General features: G+C 40.1%; 1 protein-coding gene across 1 annotated transcript in view; it reads right to left on the reverse strand.

Annotated features, from left to right (window-relative positions):
- Positions 1-14,171, reverse strand: part of TTC28 (tetratricopeptide repeat domain 28) — a 622,119-nt gene that overhangs the window by 200,141 nt on the left and 407,807 nt on the right. The window lies entirely within an intron of this gene.

Here is a 14,171-nt window from a genome sequence, read left to right on the forward strand (position 1 = left end):
AGTATAGGTGTGCCATTGGATGGCACAGAGAATTGTGAGGAAGAAGATGAGACAGGATGACAGGGACAGCCCGCAGAGTGCCCAGCAGAGAGGATGAAAGGAGGAAATGAGCAAGGAAAGGGTGTGGTCTGGGTTGGAAGCAAAAAACTTGGAGGGGAGCTAGTGCGGACACAGAATGATCAGGTAAGAGGCTGGGTGTATCAAGTCCAAGTGAAAGATGAATGTAGCTGGAACGGAGGTGATGGCCCTGGGATTAGAGAGAAGTGAGCAGATTTGAGAAAAATTTAGGATACAAAATTAAACGAAATTAGCATTTGAGTAGAGCTTCAGTGGCCAAATGAAATAACCTACTATGAGGACGAATTCTGTGCTCAATCTTTACATGTTGCCTGTCATATGTCATGTTAGAGATCCTGTAATGTCTCATCCCATGACAATCCTGTGAGATAGTGTTTAACCTCATTTCACAGAGGAAGCAGAGGCTCAGATAGCTTTTGTCACTCCACCTCGGTCTCACAGCTGTCAAGCGGCACGGCTGGGATTCAGACCTTGGTCACCTTGGTCGGTCTGACTTCACAGAGCCCTGGCTCTTTTCAAAATACCACCCCGCATCTCAACAGATTCCTAGGGCACCTGGGTGGCTCAGTCAGTTCAACGTCTCTTCATTTAGGCTTTGGTCATGATCTCACAGTTCGTGGGTTCAAGCTCTGCATTGGGCTCTGTCTGTGCTGATGGTGCAGAGCCTGCTTGGGATTCTCTTCTTCTCTCTCTGCCTCTCCCTCTCAAAATAAATAAACAAACAAATACATAAACATACAAACAGATTCCAAAAGTCTGAAATCCTCCTTTCACTCAAGAGTTTAGAAAAAGAGAGAAACAAGGATAGGTAGAGTTTTCCTTGCCTCATCATTCTGTACCTTAGATTTATAAAGCTATAAAGATGTCACACTAGCCGGGACCTTGGTCATCCAAGAACCATTGAGTTTTATAGCTATCCTAGAGGGACTTCTGAAGTGTACGCACAGTCTCTTTCCTCCTAATGCCAATGCCACCAAAGCTCTCTTTTTTCTACCCTGAGTATAGCTTTATTTGTTTTAAAATATAATTTATTGTCAAATTGGCTAACATACAGCATGTACAGTGGGCTCTGGGTTTTGGGGGTAGATTCCCGTGGTTCATCGCTTACATACAACACCCAGAGCTCATCCCAACAAGTGCCCTCCTCAATGCCCATCACCCATTTCCCCCTCTCCCCAAACCCCCACCCCCCACCAACCTTCAGTTTGTTCTCTGTATTTAAGAGTCTCTTATGATTTGCTTCCCTCCCTCTCTATTTGTAACTATTGTTTTCCCCTTCCCTTCCCTCATGGTCTTCTGTTAAGTTTCTCAAATTCCTCATATGAGTGAAAACATATGACACCTGTCTTTCTCTGACTGACTTATTTCACTCAGCATAATACCTTCTGGTTCCATCCATGTTGCTGCAAACGGCATGATTTCATTCTTTCTCATTGCCAAGTATTATTCCATTGTATATATAAACCACATCTTCTTTATCCATTAGTCAGTTGATGGACATTTAGGCTCCTTCCATAATTTGGCTATTGTTGAAAGGGCTGCTATAAACATTGGGGTACAATGTGCCCCTAGGCATCAGCACTCCTGTATCCCTTGGGTAAATTCCTAGTAGTGCTATTGCTGGATCATAGGGTAGTTCTATTTTTAGTTTTTTGAGGCAACTCCACACTGTTTTCCAGAGTGGCTGTGCCAGTTTGCATTCCCACCAACAGTGCAAGAGGGTTCCCATTTCTCCACATCCTCACCAACATCTGTTGTTTTCTGAGTCGTTAATTTTAGCCACTCTGACCAGTGTGAGGTGGTATCTCAGTGTGGTTTTGATTTGTATTTCCCTGATGATGAGCGATGTTGAGCATCTTTTCATATGTCTGTGGGCCATCTGGATGTCTTCTTTGTAAAGTGTCTATTCATGTCTTCTGCCCATTTCTTCACTGGATTATTTGTTTTTCGAGTGTTGAGTCTGCCACCAAAGCTTTCTATGTGGTAATTTAGGGCTGGTTTTCCTTTTGTTTTTAATTTTTTGACATAAAAAAAAAAACTTGTTAATGTGTATTTATTTTTGAAAGACAGAGACAGAGACAGAGTGCAAGTGGGGGAGGGGCAGAGAGAGAGGGAGACAAAAAATCCGAAGCAGGTTCCAGTCTCTGTCAGCACAGAGCCCAGTGAGGGGCTTAAACCCACGAACTGTGCAATCATGACCTGAGCCGAAGTCAGACGGGTAACCAACTGAGCCACCCAGGAGCCCCTAATTTTTTGACAAAGAAAAGCATGAAAAAAGAAATAACACAATGAATACCTATGACCCAGCTTTCACTAATCTTAACATTCTCCCATATTTGCCTCAGATTTTTCTTTTCTAAGGAAAAGAAACATTACAGATACAGTTTACCTCCTTCTCCCCTTTCCAGAGTAACCATTATCCTGAATCTCCATGCACATTTGATACTATTACTGTTATTATGAATTCCTAAAAATTATTAGTGTTTTTGTATGTTTTCAAATTTTATATAAATGGTAACACTGTACATATCATTCTGCAGCTTTGCTTCCCCCTGCTTATTTGTACATACTTGTATTTTTTAGTGGAACACAACATGGTGAAGAGAGGCAAGCATGGACTTTGGGATGGCCAGGTAGGCATCTTGGCTTTTTCACTGAGGCCCTCAGGCAAGTCCAGAGCTTGTGATTTGTAAAATGGGGATAAAGAGCTAAGCAAGGCTATGAGGGTGGAAGATAGTTCCTATCTTTAGGCCTGGCACAAAGCAAATATTTCAATGGATGTTAACCATTATTTGTCACAATAGAATAGTGTATACTCTATAAATGGTACCTATTTTCATTGTAATTTGTAAGCTCTTCCCATTTGTTCAGGAATCCTACATTTTAGAATAGCACCAAGATCCCCAATGTCTGACTGTACTCATGTAACAGGAGGAGTGATAATTTCCAGGTCAAGTCTCTGTGAATTTTTATATATTCCCCTATCCAGCGGGGTTTGGCTTGTTTACTTTAATGGCCAAATTAAACCGCTGTATCTTTGATCTCTGCTGAATACCATACTAAAAGCCTAATCCTGTCCCCTAGCCCCTTCTCCTGCCCACCTCCCCTGTGGACTAACCCATCCCACTACAATTCTGTGTCATCCATATATCTGATGAGCATCCATCTGTGTTTTCAATAAAGATGCTCAACTCAGGCCAGTACTAACACCAGCATTGCTGTTGACGTCATCTCTGCCTCACCCTCACAAGAAGACCGACACTGTGCCTTCAAAAGCTCTCCTGATTATGTTACTGTTCCATAAAGAAAAGAAAAATGTTGATTCGTTGCCTTTTTTTAAGGCCTTGATTCCACTTCTCAGACCTACCTCTGCCTGTCAAAACGTCATCCATTCTTCATGATTCCTCTCAACTACCAACTCTTTGATAAAATCCATCCTGACTTTCCCCTCCCTGACAGGGGTAATGACTTCTCTCTCTTCTCAACACCCGACCACGTGCCTGTTGCACAGAGCTCGGCAAGGAGTTAGCTCTGCATAGCCCTGATTCTCTGCAAGCTCCTCTGAGGAAAGACATCCTCCTCACTTCTCGCAGGATTCAGAGGTGCTCATTATGAATGTGCCAAGTTGAACTCAGTAACTACTAAGACTTGGGACACTACGATGGGACGTTAGCTCATACGCAAACCGCAGCTACCATGTAGAGAAGGCCAATCTGCTTATTCTGGTATCCACTAGGATTAAAGATCTTTGTCTGAGGGGCGTTAATAATAACAACCAGCAGGAACCTCTACCATGCCTGGTCCTTTATCCGTGTTAGTTCTATTCTCATATTAACCCTGCAAGAGAAGTGGAATTGTCCCCATTTTCCAGACTGTGATAAAACTATAATTCACATCCAGGTTTGTCTACCTATGAAGCCCATTCTCCTCCCACTCCATGTGTCCAACATAATAAACACTCACTTCTCATCGTGGAACAACTACCTGCCATACAGAACTGGGACTGAGGCAAGGGGTAGAGTGAGTAAGTAAATCAGTACATCCTCAGACACAGCCAAACATTAAGTCATAAAACACCCATAATCTTTCCCAAGATTCCTAAGCCCCTAGTACTGCCAACCCCCAGAAAAAATCCCAATCCATCTAGGATATTAATTATGATAAAAACTTATTAAATACTTGTAAGTGCTAAACACTACGGGGAATGCAAGAAAAACACTGCTGTGTACCTATGCTCTTTTCAAAGAAAATGAAGTGTCTAAATGATGAGGACTCCAGGTTGCAGTAAATACTACTTTATCATTTGCAATTCCCCGACCCTCTCTTTAAAACTGTGTATTATTGGGCACCGGGGTGGCTCAGTCAGTGGAGCATCTGACTTCGGCTCAGATCATGATCTCATGGTTCAGGGGTTTGAGTCCCGCATCAGGCTCTACACTGATAGCCCAGAGCCTGGAGCCTGCTTCCAATTCTGTGTCTCTCTCTCTCTCTCTGCCCTTCCCCTGCTGTTCTCTCTCTCTCTCTCTCTCTCTCTCTCTCTCTCAAAAATTAAATAAATAAACAGTAAACAAAACAAAACCTGTGTAATGTTTATTTAGTCTCTTGGATTTTAGACCAAATGCCAAAAACTAATACGTTTCAGGCAAAACAGGATCTTAGTGGAGAGCATACAACCAACTCACTATTGGCCCTATTCCTATCATAAGGGTCCTTGTGAAATATTATCTATAGTTTTTTCACATTTCTTGGCTCCTTCTTGGACTGAAATGGAATAAAAAGGGCTTAAGCCTTTTAGATGAATACAGTGAAGATGAAGGGATGCTCTTTTACTTAAATGCCAGAAACACATACATACACACACGCATAACTCTGTTGAACCTCATTCACTTCTCCATAGATCTGGGGGTTTTTTTCTTACAAATATCCTCAAATTTTTAAGACTCATTTTTCTCAGAACCTCTGTTCAAGGTGCTGCGACAAAATAATTAATACGTGTGACAAGACCACAAAAGATCATGTGCACCTGAAGCCCAGATGAGAATTTACACCTGATGATAATTCTGCCTGGCTGCCCGTACTCCAGGGTCAAGTTGATATTAAATTTTCATAAAATGACACTTCCATCTAGAGGCTTCCAAAGGACTGAAGGAATTGCGATTAACATAGGAAAATATCAGAGAGGTGAGTGATTGACCTATTTGACGGGTACGAATTAAATGAGAATTTTCAACAATGAAGATGTTAAATGAACAAAAGAATAAAACGTTTGATAGGATATATACAAGTTAAACAGGGCAGAGCCAACTCTGAAATTAAGGTATGATTTCCTAGATCAGGGAAGGAGCCCAATAACCCCAAATCGTCTTCCCTTGCTCATGCATGAATTCCTTTAACAGGCCACAGAATCATTTATTTCACCATTAGAGATCCAGCTGAAATGGAAATAACCTCTTGGAAGAAGTAGCACATTGATTTTCATGAAAAACATTGATTCCCCTCCTCCCCCACTGATTCACGCTAAGGTTTAAGTATATGATGAGTACGAGAGGGTTACTGCAGACTCTGTCTGCACAAACCCCTAAATACTCATGAAATGTCAAAAAAGAGGGGAACGTTACTAGAAATTGAGAAAGGGAGAGGTAGAGTCCTAGGGTCTAAAGCAAAACATCATTGCTTTAAAATTCCACCTAAGTCCCTTGGAAACCAGCTTGCAAAATCTACTCCCATGATTATTCTAATTATGAATTGGGTCAGCTGTGAGATATTCTGCAGTAATTGCTAATTAAAATACAAAAGTCTATGACCGCACACTGGTAAGTGATGATAAATATATGCATTTATAGAAGGATGGGAAAATCCTAAGGTTTTGGTTAACAAATGCTCTAGTCTCCTCAGATTTCTTTGTATAAAATCTATGTTTACTATGGGCCCTGGCACAAGTTATGATCATATAGCACCTCCAGATCTTTTGCTGTTTAATTCTATGGAGAAGTAGCAAAATGTGTCCACTTTCTAATCATCTCTCAACTTTAATAACATTAGATGCTAATTACAGTATTTGTGCTAACCCAAGCAGCAGTTAAGTGTCTAGAGCCAATGCAAGAGAACATAGTTTGTCATATAGCTCAGACATTAGGCCATAAAGGAAAATTTAGCCTACTTTGCTGATGCACAAATCTGGTTAATATGTCCCTTGCAATAGATGAGCTCTGATTAGTATTTTCTCTGTTAAATCATTTAAGACCTGGGAGCTGCATTTTGCCTTAAATAGCACTAGGGCTGCATAAACAAAAGAGATGGGTCTTCTCATCAGGGCTTTGAAAAGTCACTGAATTTTGGCTATGGGGAGGCCAAAAAAAGAAAAGTGACACATTTCTATCCTGGGAGCCACACTGGATTCTAGTTGCCATCCTCATTAGTACTTTACTCAGCACTATTGCAAGAAACAGCCACTCAAAAGTAATTTAAGTGCAATTGACTCATGTTGTTACAGATAATGGCCAGAAGTCTGTACTCCGGGCAGAAGAGGGGGAGGGGCCAAGGCAATAAAACTTGAAGGACAAAGAGAGAAAGGGCTAGTCAGGACAAGTAATTCATTCTAACATTTCAACACTGGATAATATAAATTGTTATTAGGTAAATTTGGGACAATCCTCCGAATGTAAGTGATATTTAGACTGTTCCAGTTGGGGATTATCCATTACCGAGGCTATCTATGAGTTGAATATAGTACCCTTAAGAAGAAAATTCTGAGTGCAAATAACCAACAAACCACTAAGCGCTTTGAAGTAGATGCCACTTGATTTCATGGGGCTGAGTAGCTGTAAAAAGAGGCACAAAAAATAGGCCTTCAATAAAACTTCAATCACTATGAGTTCATTCATCCTAAAAATCACTGTAGCATTCCAGTAGAAAAATACAAAAAAAACTCCGAAAACACTGACCTGCAAACACTATCCTTGAATGTATGGCATAGTGAAAAGGGCAAGGGTCCACCTTTGGAATCAGAAAGATGTGGAAATGAATCTTGGCTCTACTAGACTACTTAACATGCATGACCTTGGGCAAGTTACTTACCCCTCTGGGTCTCAGTTTATTCAGGCTACAAAATGAGGCCAAAAACACCTACCCTTGTAGACTTTTAACTATGGAAACCCACAGCAGAGCACCTAGAACACAGCAGGTGTACAGAAGAAAAAGATGTTTCTAAACTCAGCATTAGAGCTGTCAAGATCAACACCAAAGCGTGGGTTTCAGAGACACTGGGAAGCTAGAGGCAGAGACATGGTTCAGGGACACACAGGAATGCTCTCTATTTTCTCTCGTGCAAGGGGTTGACATTGCTCCCACTAAGCCTGGTGGAGGACCCAGGAGCACCCTTAGTTTGTAAACATACTTAAAAGAAGCACATATGCTGTAAGCGTAAGCTTCTGGAGCCGTGGTTTCATCTTGAAAATAAAAGGATGTGTGTGACTCATCAACTTGTATTCATCAAATACATACAGCTTTGTGGATATCAATCATACATCAATAAAGTGGTTTAAAATAAATAACAGATAAAGTATAATAGTTTTTAAAAGGGTTATAAAGTAGGAGGTACTCAACATGGTAGAACTTGACTTCCAGGATGGTCTCAGGAGGCTGTGTACCCTGTAGGCAACCAAGGGGCAAGAAAAACACTAGGCTGCACCCCTGACCACTCTGCATTAGCCACCTCGGTTCTATGAGCCCTATGTACATGATACAGTAAATCTAGAGCTTGCAGGAGGGGCGTGGTTGTATGTGTAGTCTCTTCCCCCCATTTCCACAACTTGCCTAAAATACTGCAAGGTGCTTAGGATTTAATAAATAAGGGACACACAGATTTCCCAAGAAGCACTGACATCTACCAATCCAATTTCTTAATGACTAAAGACAAAGTAACTTAGTATTAGTCAAATCTAATAGTGTTTACTATGCTTCTTGTTCTCCTTCACCAGCCCTCATGAACACTCCACCCTACATTAGGCTCTTCAGCCCTATGATATGTGACTAAAACAAAGGAATGGCAGAGGTCGCTGGAGTTGCTGCACACTTACAGGGTGGGTTGGTATAAAGGGCACCACACTAGAGGCATCGGCAGAACGAGGGTCAAGTCCCAGCTCTCAGTCTGAACAATTTCTAACTTCCTTGTGCCACAGCCAGAAAACCATAAAGTTCAAAGATTCTGGACATCTAGGAATACAACCGGCCACACACTTACATATGACCTCCCCTGATTCACAGGTCATGGCTAGAGTCTACACTTGCACAACACTCACTTGTCTTTTTCTACAGAAATTAACAACCTATGAATTCAGGTTATAACAACCCAATTATCTTCTAAAATACAGTATTTTGACCTCTAACCAAAATGTAAAAAACATATTTTCCAACCTCAAAGATGGGAAAAAGCTATCCTCAACAACCTGAAACTGACGCTAAGATTGATAGACCTGAAATGTCAGATAATTGTGTGCTCAGATTTTAGACTACAGGTGCTGATCCCTCTACCTACTAGAGGGTCAATCGCCAATCATTCAGAAGAGCAATCGCTCATTAGAATCATCTGGGACCCGCCAAGGAAAATTATAGCCACTGACTCAAAACAGGTCCGTTGAATTCAAAGGTTTCTCAGAAACACACTCTTGTTAATCAGACTTAGCATACACCAAGAGATCACTGCTCTCATTGCTTCATAGAGATCTATAGACAGGCTACCACCAAACTAGCTGAGAAACTTTAGGGAAATCATTTCACTTCTCTACACTTCAGTCTCCTTAGCTGTAAAAAGGGAAACGGGATCAGATGCTCTACGTGGTAGCTTTTAATGCTGAAATACCATGTTCACTCATAGCTGCTACTATAGTGCTACCATTTCATACACTACCAAAGGAAGGCAGTTTTTTTTTTTTTTAATGTTTATTTCTGAGAAAGAGACAGAGACAGAGAGGCAGGGGCAGGAAGGGCAAAGAGAGAGGGAGACACAGTCTGAAGCAGTCTCCAGGCTCTGAGCTGTCAGCACAGAGCCCAATGCAGGGCTCGAACCCACAAACTGTGAGATCATGACCTGAGCTGAAGGTGGATGCTTAACTGACTGAGCCACACTGGCGCCCCAAGAAGGCAGAAGTTCTAATGATAGATCACATTAACTGCCTTTTATTGTGGAAAATGTCTCCCGTGCCCTCTTTGCTCCTTGTCTCCTTATTTGGCAATTTTCTTCCCTACAATAGTGGCCTTACTGTGGAATTTACCTCTAAGGAAATTAAAGCAAGGCCATCTCAAGTTGGCAAATCTCTAAAATGATTTTAAAGCATGCACACATATGTATGTGACGATATGTTTGTGAGCATAGGTATACTGCGGTTGAATCAGAAGACCAGGATCCTAGCGACCATGTACAAAATGGGAATAAACCCATCTTCTCTACTTCTATTAGGGATACTGTAAGAATCAAATAAAGAAGTATGGAAAGAACTCTGTTAATTATTAGGCATAGTGCATATATAAGGCATGTATTTATTAACTTTTCTTACTCTTATATACGAAGGGTCCCTTAAAATCAGACAGAAAAAATCCAGACTTACACAGACTACAGGCCCACTAAATTCTGACTCACGAAAAACTTACATACTAGAAAAGACTGTGAATGAAAAGCACCATACCATTCAATAGACATTTTTTGGTAAGCCCTTACCCTATAGCAGAGCTTATTGGACTAGGTGCTTAGGTATACACATGCCTAAGTTCTGAGAGGACAGGCACTTTGGGTCACTGCTGCATCCTCAGCACCCAGCATAACAACTGAGAGGGGCAGGGGGCACTGACCATTTGCAGAATGGATGAATGAGACGTTCCTATCACTGAATTGTTTACAGTATGGAGACTTGGCACGTGACAAGCACAGTAATTATCACTGCTTATTTGGAAAAAAGTTCATATGTTCAGGGCATGAATGAGGGAGTGATCAATTCAATTTGGACTGGGTACGGACAGAAAGTCAGAAAAACCAATCGCTTCTCGGCCTTTTGGCTAAGATCAAGTGCAGAAAGTCAGAAAAACATTTGGAGAAGAGGTGAACTTGGACTGAGCCTTCACTGCATAAAATCATTAGAGTCCAACTCTCCTTTAGCCATAAGGTATCAGAGCGAGATATGTGGTGGTGCGTGTAGTTATGTGTTGGAGAGTGGGGTATAGTTACGTGTTGCAGAGTGGGGTGTAGTTACGTGTTGCAGAGTGGGGTGTAGTTACATGTTGCAAAGTAGGGTGTCATTACGTGGTATAGACTGGGGAGTAGTTATGTGTTGCAGAATGGGGGTAGTTACGTGTTGTAGAGTGGGGGGTAGTTACATGTTGTGGAGTGGGGAGTAGTACGTGTTGTAGAGTGGGGGGCAGTTACGTGTTGCAGAATGGAGGGTAGTTACGCATTGTAGAGTGGGGTGTTTATGTCACCTTTGCTCTGCATACTCCTACTGTGCTGAATTTGTAGGCCTTACATGGCCTCATTTATATATGGGGGAAAGTTTAAAAGAACAAAGCAAAAGGTAGTCACTGAGGAAGAGGGGATATTGGCAGTTTCCACAAAGGCCTAGCAACATCACACTCACTAATGATCCTGATGTCCACTAAAGCTGTTGATGACAATAAATATTAGTTTCAATAATAAATTTCATGTGATGAAAACATTTGGCTCAAATGTGGAGAAAACATTAAATACCCACAGATATAGGCAAGAGGTCTGCTGTAGTCAGTTCTAGCATATTCATTAGGTGTCATTAAGTGGTCCAAGTCAGAGGACTCACTGCTCCTAAAAGCTGAGTGTTAATGACTACCCAAGATACACATCGTCCTAAAGCTGTGGTCCCAAGAATCACTCTACTACACAAGAAAGATGGAAGGGAAATAATTAACAACCCCAATTTATATTGCTTCTAGACTGCAAGGCTAAGGAATTATTTCAATGGCAAGTTGGGCTACAACCTACATAAACTGGTCAGTAGAACAGTCTACAGTTTTGCACCATTAAAATGGACTGTAACTTGCTAGAAAAATCTACAAACAACCTAACAATAAATTCAGACATGAATATACAACAAGTTTCACTACATACTTATTTATTCAGCCAAGTCATGTCTAATTTATGGATTCTATTTAGGAGAAAGAAATTGTTGTGATGGAGGAAAGTGGTAATTGTATATAATCTCCAAATATCATCAGACTTCTTTCTCAAAAGCAAAATCAAGGCTAATATAGAATAAAGGTGAAATAGGCTCATCATCTTTAGTGATGGGACTATGTATCTTTAAAGTGGGCATTAAGGAGGGCACTTGTTGGTATGAACACTGGGTGTTATATGTCAGTGATGAATCCCTGGATTCTACCCCTGAAGCCAAGACTACACTGTATGTTAGCTAACTAGAGAATAAAAATATAAGTACATAAATAAGATAAAGTGCCTTATCACGTTAGTCTGCTTATAACATTCCATTTTTGTTTCAGAATAAACATGCAGGTATAGCAAAGAACACAGTATAAAAGCATCAGTTCCAAAAACACTTCTTGATCTCAGAACCCCTTTTACACACCAATATTCAATATATGAGAAGCTAAAATTGCAAGAAGATTTAAATATTAACTATTAATAATAAACCCATTATAGGTGAATATAAATAATAACCCATCATACACAAGAAACTCGATTCTCTGGAAAAAAAAGAATAATGAAAAGAGTGGCATAATTTTACATTTTTTTAAAACCTTTAATGTTTGATTAATAGAAGACAGCTGGATTTTGCTATCTGTTTCTGTAATCAATCTGTTGCAACTGGTGTTTGGCTTGAAATATATAAAATCCAGCCTCACACATATATGGAAGTAGAAAAGGGGTAACTGTGGATATTATTCTGCAATACTATACAAAAATTTGACAAGTGATAATTTTTTAAAGGTTAGTTACAGTGTGGAATTTGGGACTGTATCAAACTTTCTTTACTCAGAGTAAAATACACTGGTCTATCCTACACTTTGAATGGATCTTTTACCTATTCATTTGGAATATCACCCACTGGTTACTTGGAAAATACATTCACTGAGTGTACAAATCTTTCAAATGTTGACACATTTCATGATACAATATGAATATCTCACCACCAATCTCATCAGAAAAAAAAAGTATTGGGAGTCAAGCTCAGAATCACACTGATGAATACAAGTTTTCCAAAATTCTAAGTTTTCCTTAAAACCTTGAATTGGTAACAAATACTACTTTTCTTGAAATGATAGGCTCATTCATGTTTTAACTGAAGTATAATTGATATACGCTATCCTATTCACCTCAGGTATGTATCATGGTGATTCAATATTTTTATACATTACAAAATGATCCCCATGGTAGGTCTAGTTACCTCATCTGTCACCATATGAAGTTTTTATAATTTTATTGATGATATTCCCTATGCTGCAAATTACACCTCCATGACTTATTTATAACTGGAAGTTCAGACCTCCTAATCCCCCTCACCTATTCTGCCTGCCCTTCAACCCCTCCCCCTCTGGTTACCAACAGTTTGTTTCCTCTGTCTATGAGTCTGTTTCTGTTTTATCTTGTTTATTTTGTTTTTTAGATTCCATATGTAAGTGAAATCACACAGTATTTATCTTTGTCTGACTGAGTTCACTTAGCATAATACACCCCAGGTCTGTTCATGTTGCCATAAATGGTAAGATTTCATTCTTTTTTATGGCTGAGTAATATTCCTGTGTGTGTGTGTGTGTGTGTGTGTGTGTGTGTGTGTGTGTGAGAGAGAGAGAGAGAGAGAGAGAGAGAGAGAGAGAGAGACAGGGAGAGAGAGATATGTATGATTTTCAAATATCTTTTCCCATTCAGTAGATTGTCTTTTTATTTTATTGATGGCTTCCTTCACTGGGCAAAAACTTTTCAGTTTGATGTAATCCCATTTGTTTATTTTAGCTTTATATATGTATACATAGCCAATCTGACAGATGTGAGGTGATATCTCATTGTGGTTTTGATTTGCATTTTCCTGATGATTAGTGATGTGGCTGTTGGCCATCTGTGTATCTTCTTCAGAAAAAATGTCTACTCAAGTCCTTTGCCCATTTTTTAATCAGGTTGTTTTGTTTTTGATACTAAGTTGTGTGGGTTCTTTATATATTTTGGATATTAACCCCTTATTGGGAGAATGATTTGCAATTATCTTCTCCCATTCAGTAGGCTGCCTTTTCGTTTTGTTGATGGTTTCCTTTGCTATGCAAAAGCTTTTTAGCTTGATGTAATCCCATTTGTTTATTTTAGCTTTTGTTGCCTTTGCCTGTCACTCATTCATTCTGGATAAAATTTCTCCATACACTGAAGTCTGGATAACCAGTTTTTCTGTCAGTCATTCTTTCAAGTAAAAAAATAAAATAAAATAAATGTGTTACATGGGTGGGGAGGGAAACAGCCACTCAGCTCACAACCCAAACAACTGCCCAAGTGCTTTTCTTCTAGACAACCATAGTACTTTGGTTGGCATGCAGGAGAGGTGATTTATATATACCACCCATTTGGTCACACGGAATATTAAAAAATCATGTACTCAAGGACTGAGTTTCAACAAAACTAATGTTTTTTACTGCTTCATTGAGGACATTCTTAAGTGAAACTGGCCTTCCCCCCCCCCCACCCTTTTAACTGCAAGTTTATAGCAGTGAAAAATATAATGACTTCTAGTACAGTTTGGTGCTGCTGCCCAGATTTATGCTAAGGAACCAGTGGTTTTCCCTACCATTGCTTTTGTACCAGGAGTGCAAACATCAATGCAGTAAAGACAAAACGAAACAACCCCCCCCCACCCCCAACAACATGAATAACACCTTAGAACCATTATGAAAGTAATTTTGACATCGTACATTCCCTACAAGGATCTCAGGGACCCCAAGGGGTACACAGATCAGAATTTGAGAATTGCTGGTGCATAGGAAAAAGTACTCAAGTCATTAGGATTTAAATTCTGTCTCTGAGACTTACTAGCTGTGCGCTCTTGGGCACATTACTTAACCCCTCTGGCCTTAGT

Source organism: Panthera uncia (genome assembly GCF_023721935.1).
Source record: "Panthera uncia isolate 11264 chromosome D3 unlocalized genomic scaffold, Puncia_PCG_1.0 HiC_scaffold_8, whole genome shotgun sequence".
Lineage (NCBI taxonomy): Eukaryota > Metazoa > Chordata > Mammalia > Carnivora > Felidae > Panthera > Panthera uncia.